The sequence below is a fragment of the Trichechus manatus genome, unplaced genomic scaffold (genome assembly GCF_000243295.1).
Source record: "Trichechus manatus latirostris isolate Lorelei unplaced genomic scaffold, TriManLat1.0 scaffold00101, whole genome shotgun sequence".
Lineage (NCBI taxonomy): Eukaryota > Metazoa > Chordata > Mammalia > Sirenia > Trichechidae > Trichechus > Trichechus manatus.
The window spans coordinates 6,908,518-6,920,152 of NW_004444037.1; the positions used below are offsets into that span (position 1 = coordinate 6,908,518).

At 42.9% G+C, this 11,635-nt stretch overlaps 1 protein-coding gene across 1 annotated transcript in view; it reads left to right on the top strand.

The window, feature by feature from the left end:
• Positions 1 to 1,125: 1,125 nt before the first annotated feature.
• LNX1 (ligand of numb-protein X 1) overlaps positions 1,126 to 11,635 on the top strand; it is a 159,475-nt gene continuing 148,965 nt past the window's right edge. Inside the window, exon 1 of the mRNA XM_004382898.2 lies at positions 1,126 to 1,160. The gene's annotated coding sequence lies outside the window, so the exon portion shown is untranslated. The remainder of the gene's footprint in view (positions 1,161 to 11,635) is intronic.

Sequence of the window (11,635 nt, forward strand, 5' to 3'; positions counted from 1 at the left end):
TGACTGCGCCTTCCTGACTCTAACCAGTAGACCTCAGTGCCTTATTACTGTCCTACCACTAGAATCTGAATCATTTAAATTGCTCCTAATTGAAGGCTTACAGTGGACTGTAACCACCATGTGACTCTAACTGCCAGGCAAGCTGAGGTAGGGATGACTGAAGTTTACCAACCCCTGAAAATGGAATTAAAATCCTGGGGGTGTAGGTGGGGAGGGGTTGTGTATAAAGAGTTTGAAAACTCAACTTTGAAACTGCTGATGAGTATCATATTTAGAAGTTTTTAAAACGAATTTGAAAATCTCACCTCTAGTTTGTTATTCTGTGGTACAGGGAAGTACTTATGGATCAAATAGTTGCCATTCAAAAAGGCATTTGGAGGTAAATCTCAGATATTTCCAGACAGGAAGTGTGAACTTCTTTTTTGTGCCCACTAAAAATTACCGTCTTATTTTCGTGCTTAAACTCTTCTTAACTCTTTTATAGGCAGCTACCAGGTTGGGGAGAGGATTCCTGCTGGCACAGTGGTTAAGTGCGGGGCTGCTACCCGAAAGGGGCAGTTCGAACCCACCAGCCTGCTTAGGGGAAGAAAGATGTGGCAGTCTGCTTCTGTGAAGACTATAGCCTTGGAAACCGTATGGGGCAGTTCTACTCTGTCCTATAGGGTCGCTGTGAGTCCGAATCAACTCAGTGGCAAAGGGTTTGGGGTTTTGGTTACCAAGTGGGAGACGGGGAGGGGGCTGGAGTAGATGAAGCAACCAGGCAAACAAATTCAGAGCTGTACACGGGGCTGGACACGTGCTGGCGCAGGAAAAGAAAGTAAATTCCATCCTGCAAATTGCTCTAACCTATTCATTTGTCCACTCAGAGACGCCACCTACCTGCTCGCAGGTATTCAGGTAAATGATAGGTAGGCGGGACCTACTGACTGCTTCAATCGCTAAGATCCCAGCAATGCTTTTTATCCGTCGAGGCTTGCGTGATGTCACACATTTCCTGCTCCTGACCGACCAATACCCTCCTCCTTCCTCCAAGCACCTGTACACCGAGGCTGAAGCTGTTCACAGCTGGGGTCAGCCCAAGGAGCTGCTCCATTCACCCACCAGGGATGAGAGCTGCTCCTTGCTGCTGATTTGAGAGCCCCAGACAGACATTTGAAAAGGTGAGTTGACACTCTCCATTTTTCTCGCTTGGCATTTAGACCACTAACCCCTGAGGGATCTGAGCAGGGAATTTGAATGAAAAATGTGGTCTGGACGGCTTAGCCCTGGGTCGTTGTCCAAGAGGAAGAAGCTCTTTTGAGAGGGAAGAACAGAGGGATGTCTTTGGCATTTTGGTTGCAGGGTATAAAGTTCTCCCAGGCCAGATTTTTAATCCTTTCTGTTTCTCCTAATCATTATCCAGTGTCTGCTTGTCTGCGAAATTCATCTGACTTTTTTTTAAATCCTGGAGAAGAGTGGAGCCCTGGTGGCGCAGTGGTTAAGAGCTCGGCTGCTAACTAAAAAGGTCGGCAGTTCGAATCTACCAGCCGCTCCTTAGAAACCCGGAGGGGCAGTTCTACTCTGTCCTATAGGGTTGCTATGAGTCAGAATCGACTCGACGGCAACGGGTTTGGTTTTTTTTTTTTCCTGGAGTAGAGTGGAGACATTTTTTAAAACTTAACTCTGAGGTGCAGACCTGTTCAGCCCGTTTGATGGGGGTTGGGCAGTGCCGGTTGAGTTCAGAGTTGCCTTATTTTCTGCGTTTATCTCACCAGATCTAAACCTGTGAGACGTCCCTAGATTTCCGCCGCCGCTCTCCTGCGCGCTCCCCTTCCCCCCCACCTCCCCCGCCAAAGTCTGTTCCTCGGGCAGGTAAATTTTGTTGCCCTGCTCAGAAGCTCTCCACTCCAGCTCTCTCACTCCCTCTTCTCTAAAAATGACTAGCACTTTCTTTGCTCTTTGTTGAACAAATCTTTTAAAACCACCTGGCTGTCTGGATTAGAATTGTTTACACTCCCACCTGGACTGGTTGCCTGCTGACCTTTGGTTAAAGCAAGGTTATTTCCTCGATGCCAGAAGAATATAACATCGGGTCTAGTTTTTTTTTTCTTTTGCTGTTGCAACTCCTCTCTCTCTCGCTTTTTCTCTCTCTTTTTCTTTTAACAGCAAATATACTGAAGCGATTGTTCTGCCAGGACCTGACTTTTTTTTTTTTAAAGTAATTTTACCTCTAGGATCCATTTTTGTTTTCTTAGTCCTGATCACACAGCCTGTATTATGTCTGTTCTTGACAGCCCAATAGCCGCACTCTACACCCAACACTGCTGTTAGAGAAAGGTCCGAAACCATCTCCAAACCAAACTTTCTACTAGGACAAACTGGAAAATTTGGAGAAAGAAAGAAACTTGTGAGGCACCTGATTCTGAATGCCTTCACCAGCTGTTTCTCTGAGACTTCAGTTAGCAAATGTGTTTGCAGGGAAATAGTGTTAGGAATGATGCCCATATTCATCCACCCAGAAATTCAAAATTCTCCTCAAGTATAAATTGGAACAAGCTGTGAAAGTGTTTGCCGCAGGGTAGCTTCTCACCACTGAAAACCAGCCTTGCTCTGGTTGCTAATTTCTCTCTTACTCCTTGGAGGCTTATATTGTTCTTCCTTTAAGTGACCTTTGTGTCCTTTTTTCTCCCCTGACCTTGTGTATTTGAGGGGTAAAGGGGGGTGGCTACTGCTTGTCCCTTACTAGAGTTCTCATTTGATTCAGAGTTTCCTCAGCAGATGAGAAAAAGGGAAAAAAGTCCTATATCCTGAATCTTCTTATAAAAATACGTCTTTAGGTCACAGACCTATCCAGATGAAGATTGCATTCTTGCTGGCTTACCATAGTTCATTAGTTCTTTGCACAATAGTTAGTTTAGAATTGAACAAATAATTTCTCACTATATGCCTGTGTCTCTGGTTATTAAAAGAACAAAGCTGTAAACAACATGCTATCAGATGTAAGAAAGGAAAAAAATTACAGACTGGAATTCAGAGTCAGAGTATCTCAGAATGCAGTTGACCTGTTGGGTAATTTGCACACATGTACTGTCCAAGGAGCCCTGGTATCATAGTGGTTAAGAGCTCAGCTGCTAACCAAAGGTTGGCAGTTCGAATCCACCAGCCTGTTCAACAGGAGAAAGATGTGGCAGTCTGCTTCTGTAAAGATTTATAGCCTTGGAAACCCTATGGGGCAGTTCTACTCTATCCTATACAGTTGCTATGAGTTGGAATCAACTCAACGGCAACAGGTTTGGTTTTGGTTTTGGTACTGTCTAAAGGGAAGGCAATGGTGGTTCAGAGTAAAATTCTCACCTTCCATGCGGGAGACCTGGGTCTGATTCCCGGACAACTCACCTCATGCACAGCCACCACCTGTCTGTCAGTGGAATCTTGTGTGTGTTAGGATGCTGAACTGGCTTTAGAGGAGCTTTCAGACTAAGATGGACTAGGAAGAAAGGCCTGGTGATCTTCTGAAAATTAGTCAGTGAAAACCCTGTGGATCACAACCGTCCAATCCCCAACCATCATGGGGATGGCGCAGGGCTGGGCAGTGTTTCATTCTGTGGTGTGTGGGGATACCATGAGTCAGAGACAACAACAACTGCCCAAAGGAATGAAAAGACCCACAGTGGTTCCCTACCTGTAGTAACTCCATCCCTTGGTCTAAGTTGCAATTAAGTCCTGATGGAAAAAAAAAGTACAGTCTCTTCCATTTACTTCCTTGGGCAAGGTACTGAACTCTTCTGACCCGCCGCTTCATCAGTAAAATGGGAAATAATAATCTCTATGATGTAGTGTGGTTCTGAGAAGTAAATGAGGTAACATATGTAGAATGTTGAATGACAAATGCTTGATGCTGAGTGGGTTGCAGGTAAACACCAGGTCCTTCCTCTTCCTAAAGAAGTTTTCCTGGGGTGCTTGGAGAAGATAGTCTGATGCTACAAGATAAAAGATTTTATGTGGTTACAGTTGTTAGGAACCGCGATAGTTCTCGTTATGGTTATTAATTCTAAGTAATTAACTCCAATGTTAATAGTCCCAGAAAGAAACCAAGCAAGAGGCAGGAGCGGGGTTAAACTATGTCATTAAACAAGTCGGGCAAATTTGTCTTGGCTAGCCTCTGGCACAAACGGTTAATCAACTACTAGCTGAAATGTTGTCGGTTCAAACCCACCCAGAGGTGCCTCGGAAGACAAGTCTGGCAATATGCTTCTGAAAGGTCACAGCCTTGAAAACCAAATGCAACTGCAACAACAACAAAGCCTCCCAGGAAAAGGGTTTAGGAGTCGCTGCTCACTGCTAGTACATCTCCTTTCCCCACCGCGGAGCCCTGGTGGCGCAGGGCTCTCATCCCACAAACCAAAACCAAACCTGTGGCCGTGAAGTCGATGCCAACTAATGATGACCTTATAGGACAGAGTAGAACTGCCGCATAGGGTTTCCAATGAATAGCTGGTCGATTTGAACTGCTGACCTATTGGATAGCAGCCGAGCTCTTAACCACTGCATCACCAGGGCTCCCTCATCCCACAAATGCGGTTCTCCACAGCTTCAGGGAAATGTCCTGTTGTCATTTGTTGTAATCTAACTTGGCAGAGAGCCCATTCTATGTTCAGTTGTGCTATCTCCAGGGTAGACTGGCTGCTTGGTCTTCTCCAGTCTTGCAGAGAAATACCCTTCACCACAGCCTGGGTGATCTCCCAGACTAAGTTGCTAGGGGGACGAGGCGGCCAGTTTGGAGCCCTCACTGTGCAATGAAAGAGAAGGTTGTGGATCAGTTGGTTATGAACACCCCTCTAACGGAATATCCTATGCCCTCCAATGACTTTGAGTCACTGCACAAGAGCCGGGTGTTTTCCCAGGCCCCTGGTATCTTCTCCAGGCCTCATGCCATTCCAAAGGGATAATACAAATTCCCGTCATTCAAGAGCAAGTTAACAGGAATGAGGATGGTGGGTTGTTAACCCCAAGCCTACTACTAGCTTGCTTAGGAGACCCTGGGAAGGAACCTCAACTTCCCTATTAGTTTGTCTATCCTTTAAAAAAAAAAGATGCTACAATGGTGTACTTTACAAAACCCGTCGGTCTATAACAGAAGCTGAAGTAGACCTGGGTAAGTAGGTCAGGCTGACTAGAGGGAGAAGGGCCAATACCTCACTGAGACTTATTAATCTTATTCATCTAATTCTCTGTGGAACAGTGCTGCTGCCTTCAGGGTAGTGTTTAGGAGCCTGGTCTCTGGCATTCGACTCCCAGGGTTCAAAACTCCGCTCCACCATGTACTAGCAGTGGGTTATTTAACCACACTTTACCTCAGCTGTAAAATGGGTTTAATGTGAAGATGAAATGAAATGTAATATGTAAAATACTTGGAATAATACCTGGCACAATGTGAGCTATCACTTTTTTTGAAAGGAAGTCATAGCAGGTAGGATCAGACAGACCTGGGTTGGAGACCCAGTTCTGCCATGTAATTACTATCAGGTAAGTTACTTAACACCTCTTTGCCTCAGTTTCATTATCTGAAAAGTAGGGACAGTTACCAAACTCAGTGCTGTTGTGAGGAATAATTGAAATGGTTACATGTGAAGAGTCGGATGTATACTAAGTGCTCAGTAAGTGTTTTTTTTTTGTTTTGTTTTTTTTAAAAAAAAACAGTTGTCGCCAAGTTGATTCTGACTCATGGGGACCCCATGTATGTCTGAGTAGAACTGTACTACATAGGGTTTTCAATGGCTGACTTTTTGGAAGTAGGTTGCCAGACCTTTCTTCAGAGGTGCCTCTTTCCAACCTTTTGGTTAGCAGCTGAGTGCTTAACCACTATGCCACCAGGGCTCCTTCCTACTACTGAACGTGATTGTTTTTTGGTATATTTAGTGCCTGGTACAGACTAGGTGTTTGTTGAATGAATGATAAAAGAATCTATTTGTTCAACAACACATTTGTTGTTTGTTGTTGTCGAGTTGGTTCTGACTCATGGTGACCCCTTGTACAATGGAACAAAGGTTGCCCAGTCTTACACCATCTTCAGGATTGTTGGAATGCTCGAGTCCATTGTTGCAGCCACTGTATTTTGAGTGCTTTCTAACCTAGGGGGCTCACCTTCCAGCACTATATCAGACAAAATTCTGTTGTGATTCATAGGGTTTTCATTGGCTAATTTTCAGAGGTAGATCTCTGCACTCACTTGTAAAATGATCATATCATTCATCTCAAAGGGTTATTTTAAAGATTAAATGAGAATATACATGTAAAATTCTCAGCATTTTTTTGCACCTAGTAAACTGCTCAATAAACAGTAATAATAATTATTATTTATTTTATATTATGTTCTAAGAAGGAGAGGAGAGAAGAGAGTCCTGCTTCAGGTAGAGGGTAGATAAGATGTCCTCAAATTTTGAGGTTTGAGATTTTTATGATAGTTTTTTCATCCCTATTCTCTTCACCCCCTAACCTTTTTCCTCTGCTTTTCTACAAGAACTTCTCCTCCCTCCTCTAGGGAGCCATGTTCCTGGAAGTGGTGGATTGACTTGTACACATCTAACTGTGGTAATATATTCTATCCCAATTAACCAGAGACATTTTTTCTATATCACGAATTTGTGTCTTGGAATGTATGGACTTAAATTCCAGCATTATTTTCAAGTGACTCTTATTTCCTTTTTGTGTCTGATGCATTTGTCAGAGAGACACAAAACGACCTCACCAACAGCAGATGGAAACTCTCCAAGAATTTTCTTTAATAACCTCTTGGCACAGTGCGTGGCAATAGCACGTGCGTGATGGTGCGGATAAATGACATCATTGCTGTCTGTTGAGATGATTTGCATAACTTGCTTATGACTGCTTTTGTCAGTCACATGGCCTTTTTTGAATAGGACACTGCACGTTGAGGCTCCAGCACACTCACATTAATACGTGAGTGATGTATTTTTTCAAACTGCTTATTAAGTTTATTGTTATATCTGTATTACATCTGCCACGACGCATACACACACACAGCTCTTCTATCTGTGGCCTTTTTCACCTTGGGGCCCTTGCAAATTTGCTCTAGCAGTCATCTCTGACGAGGTCTGTATTCTAACTTATTCATGTATTAAAAGGGATTTATTACATTTTTATACTAGTGTAGAGCTGCTATCTCTAAGGATGTGGCAGTCTAATTGGCTTCTGCTGCAAAATTTTTCCCATATCCCTCAGCTGTGCAGAGAAGTGTTCACGTGGGTCATTAGGAATGTTTACCCCATTCCTGGGAGAATACCCATGGAAATACATAGTCCCTCTATTTTAGTTTCCTGTGGCTGCTGTAACAAATTACCACACATTCAGTGGCTGAAAACCACAGAAAGTATTCTCTCACAGTTGTAGAGAACAAAAGTCTAAAATCAAGATGTCGGCAGGGCTGTGCTCCCTCTGAAGGCTCTAGGGGAGAATCCTTCTTGCCTCTTCCAGCTTCTGGTGGCCCCAGGTGTTCCTTGGCTTGTGGCTACATAACTTCATTCTCTGCTTCCATCTTCATATTGTCTTCTCCTCTACGTCTATGTCTTTTCCTTTTCTGTCTTTTCTAAAGACACTTGTCATTGAATGACCTCATAACTTAATTACAACTGCAAAGGTCCTTTTTTCAAAATAAGGTCCCAGGGGTTAGGATATGGACGTATCTTTTGGGGGGGTCATCATTCAACTCACTATACCCCTCCAACTGACATCCATATGCACAGGCCCCTCCCACTACTTATGGAGAGATTTTTTTCTTCAGATGGAGGTTGAAATATTTGAGAAAATACTGTCAAGAAGAGTTAGAATTGACAACCGTCTCTACTATCATTATTTATTTCTATGTTCAAGGCACAATCCTAAGTGTTTTACATTAATTTTTTTTTTTGTTTTAAAGACCCATTGAGCTCTTCCCAACAGTGTGATGTAACTACTAAAACAAATCAGTAAAGGCCACACTAGGTTGCGTTAGTAGGCAAGTAGTATCCTGGGTAAGGAAGTGTTCCCTCTGTTAAACCCTCAGCCCATCAAACCACAACTGGGTAAGTGTTCACTTCCAGGTGCCATGTTTTCAAAGGGACTTTAACAAACTAGAGGGCATCATGGGGTGGACCCTTTACGTCCACCTGGACCACTCAGGAATACAACTGGAAGAATCAGGGACAAATAGAAAAGGCAAGGGAGAAACTATCATGCTGTCTTTAATTTTAGGGGGCTTCATATTTTGAAGGAGTCAATGTGAGTATGCTACACTGAAAGGCAGAACAAAGACCAAGGGTCAAAGTAACAAAAGGGAAGTGATCAGCTGTTTGAAAATGAATGAGTTCCCCATCACAGGGGGTGTTTCACTCAGAAGCTGGTAGGCCATCCCTTGGGGATATTGCAAAGAGGATTCTTCCACTGGGTGAGGGTCTAAGATCCATACCAAATTCAAAATCTTTTGATTTCTAAATGAATAAGTTTTAAATCTCCAATACAGATCATCAAATTCCTTGACTGATGAATTTGTTCAGGTTCTTCCCCTCGTCTGGGTTTCTTCGCACTTGTCCAAATCCCATCTATCTTTTATGATCCTTCCATGAACTTTCCATGACTGCTCGGGACCACACGACACTACTCTCTTGTCCCTTCTCCAAAGCTTGTCTATGGCTCCAATTTTTTTTTTTTTTTTTGGAGTGGGGGGCATAGTCACTGCCATTTATTGTATATTCTCTTGCAGTGTTTCAACATTTTTTTAAATGTATAAACTCCATTTTTCCTAATTAAAGTTAAACCTTTAAGACAAAATTGAATCCCCACTGAAACTCCCCAAGAGTTTAGCCAGGTACATAACAGGCAGTCAGTGAACACCTATAGAATTGAAACACAACAGACAAATGTTGAGAATTCAAATATCTTTTTTCATCTATCCTTCCCCTCACAAAACTGAGTTATCTGTTTAAATAAAAAAGCATTTCCTGAAATTATTTTTTGGCTTTGGGTGGAAGAATGTCAGCTGCCTTCTTTTCCGTGTTTCTGCCCCGTCCTTCCCAAGAGCCTGTGGTGACTGTTTGCATGAATGGAGTCCTTGGTCAATGCAAAATACTCTGCCTTCATTTTTACTGTTGGCAGAGGGTCATTTCCATTTGACCATGTTTACAGAGCAGGAAATGGAAGGACATCTTTTTTGGTGCAGATCTCTGACAGGCAAACCAAGCATGAAAGGCGCCTCATGACACGCCAGGGGGAAGAAGTAAGGAGGGAAAACCTCCTGTCAAGAGGCAGTACTCCTCTCTAACCCACCTATGAAAGCCCATCCCTGGCGTCTAAAACTTGATCTAATTGGTTAGCCACTTGGGACTCTCTTCACTTAACCGCTTCCCTTGTTTTTCCCACTTTCTGAGAATCTGTGTTTTCAGTTATTAACTCCAGATGTATTACATTGTTCCTTTTTAGTTCAAATCTCCTTTAATTTCCTGACCGTATTTCTGACCTCTTGAAAGACGATTCTTTTTCTGTCCTTTCTAGTCTTGGCAACATTCCGCAGTCCAATATCATTCACAGATTTCATTAATGAGTCACTTACTTCCTCTTTGACATCATTGATTTAGATGTTAAGCGGGAGCAGAACTAATTCGGAGCTTTGCAGCAGCCCACAAACACCTGCTCTCCTTCCCCTCCCTCTCCTCTGCAATGTATGTTTCCTCTCCTGCTCCGACACACAGAACAGACACACTACCCCACTCCCCCCTCTCCAAACCGGACTCTTGGTTCAAAGGTGATTTTTATCCTGTGTGTTTTAGTTACCTAGTGCTGCCGTAACAGAAATACCACAAGTGGGTGGCATTCAAGAACAGAAATTTATTTTCTCACAATTCTGGAAGCCAAAAGTCCAAATCAGAGTCTCAGCTGTGTCGATCCCTTTTGTGAGCCTCTTTCATAGCTTCTGGTTTCTGCCAGTGAACTTTGGTGCTCCTTGGCATCTATCTTCACCAGTACGTGTGGCGCTGTGTCTATTCTACTTTTTTTTAGAGCTCAGAAGCTATTACGTTTAGGACCCACCCTACTCAGGTATTCCAAACAGGATCACACCCACAGGAACAGGGGTCAGGATTTCAATACAGCTTTATAACATTATGTGTGATTTTTTATTTAGGAATCCATGGGTAGGGCAAATGGTTTAGTGCTTGACTACTAGCCGAAAGGCTGGAGATTTGAATTCACCCAGAGCTGCCTCAGAAGACAGACCTGGTGATCTGCTTCCAAAAGATAACATCCTTGAAACCCCTGTAGAACAGTTCTATTATGACACACATGAGGTCACCATGAGTCTGCATCGATTAGATGACAACCACCAATAATTTTTGTTTAAGTCACCAAAACACCTAATTCCTTCCCATTACATGTGAGGCTATAAGCTAAGGAGTACCCCACAGAGTATTTTTCTGTCCTCTTGTGTATGTTGGTTCACAATTGATGTTTATAAAAAATGATAGCGCATTAATGATCCCTCTAAGTCTCACTAAATTTATCTAAATTTTAAAATGTTGTAAACTTACTTTGTTTAGTGGAGGACTTTTAAGAGTTTGCTCTAACTTTGGCAATTGCTTTTCTCCCCAGTATTCTAACTTAGAGCGACAGCCAGGGCTAGGGCACTTGTAGGTGAATTATTTTAGAAAGTGAGACAAGGCCACCAGTGTGAAGACTTCACCGCTGCTGGTCCATTGCACTCCTCTAGTGGCATATTTCTGGTCTTCATGGTCCAGGATGGCATTCCTGACTGTGATTGTCATCTCTGTACTGAAGTGTGGCCTCAGGGACCAGTTTGAAACTACCCAGCAACCATTCCGCCCCATGTAGCTTCATCCAAATTTTAAAGCATCATTGACAACAAAAAATCTTAAGCTCAGATTGTTGAAGCTAAAAATTACCTTGGCAATCATCTGGTATGATTCTTAGCCTTTAGGTTTGAATGTGTTTGAAACATACTGCAAAACATTAGGATTAGGTAAAGAGATTAAAAGATTCTAAACAACACTAAATATAAATATACCATGGACTGCCAGAAGAAGGAACAAATCTGTCTTGGAAGGAGTATAGCCAGAATGCTCCTTAGAACCAAGGATGGCAAGACTTCATTTTACATACTTTGGACATGTTATCAGGAGGGATCAATCCCTGGAGAAGAACATAAAGAGGAAGACCCTCAATGAGACGGATTGACACAGTGGCTACAACAATGGGCTTAAGCATAACGATTGTGAGAATGGCGCAGAACCGGGCAGTGTTTCATCCTGTCGTGTGTAGGAGCGGTATGACTCAGAATCGACTCAACAGTAGCTAACAACAACAACCAACACTAAGAAAGTCAATAAAAAGAAAGAAGTAAACACAACTACAGTATAGCAGAGCCTCACGCTGCTTATAGAATGTCACACTCTGCATGGTGTCCTTACTGGGGAGAACTGTTTATCACTTAACTGGGCCCTCTTATATACTCATGAAGCAAAGCTTTCACAGGATCCAATCATTTGTAATCCTTTTTGGGACCTGGCTTTGGATTATACTTCTTACATCTTATTTGAAGCAAGTTGTTCCTCTTGCCTCGTAAACAATTCAGCAAACTGCTCCTCTGGCA